Below are 707 nucleotides of genomic sequence, written 5' to 3'. Positions count from 1 at the left end.
TCCCTATGGGATTCGACCCCAACCTAGTTGGGTTATTATATTTGACATCAACCGCTTTACACTAATTATTAAGGTGTAATTTGAGCGTATCAAATTTTGGCGCCGTTGCCGGGGAATACGGTTTTGAAATTATGATTTGGTGTGTGCTTTACTTCACATTTTATTCCATCACACTTTGCTTGATTTGCTTGATTTGCTTGGTGTGCTAGATAAATATGTTAGAGTATGACGAAGAAGAAAATCCTTTTGCGGATATAGATGAGTACATTGAGGACACAAATGCCATTGTCCCTCCGCGAGTTGACGCTGCTACCTTCAAAGTGGAACATGGTTTGATCCTAATGCTTAAAGCAGAAGGATTTTTTTAGAAATTCTACCGATGTTGATCCAACACAACATCTTAGAAACTTCTTGGGTGTGTGTCCGATGCACAAATAGAACAATGTGTCAGATGATTCCCTAAGACTGAGGGTATTCAAGTACTCACTAGTTGGAGAGTCAAGGAAATGGATCCAAATTCTACCAGCTCACTCCATTCATTCTTGGCCTGAACTAGTTCGTGCTTTCCTAGCCAAATGGTTCCCACAAAGCAAGAAATTCGAGCTCAGGGATAAAATTTTCTTTTTCAAGCAACTACCGGGAGAACACCTACATGAGGCATGGGATCAGTTCAAGCTATACCTAGTGAGGTCGCCTAATCATGGTTT

The 707-nt window shown here is 40.7% G+C and overlaps 1 non-coding gene across 1 annotated transcript; it reads right to left on the bottom strand.

The window, feature by feature from the left end:
- Window positions 1–600: 600 nt before the first annotated feature.
- On the bottom strand, window positions 601–707 carry LOC142170041 (small nucleolar RNA R71). The gene has a single exon (XR_012699657.1). It is a non-coding gene; the product is annotated as a small nucleolar RNA R71 (small nucleolar RNA).

Source organism: Nicotiana tabacum, chromosome 15 (assembly GCF_000715075.1).
Source record: "Nicotiana tabacum cultivar K326 chromosome 15, ASM71507v2, whole genome shotgun sequence".
In the NCBI taxonomy this organism is placed as follows: Eukaryota; Viridiplantae; Streptophyta; class Magnoliopsida; order Solanales; family Solanaceae; genus Nicotiana; species Nicotiana tabacum.
Note: the sequence above shows the minus strand (reverse complement) of the source record. Positions and strands in the feature narration are given on the sequence as shown.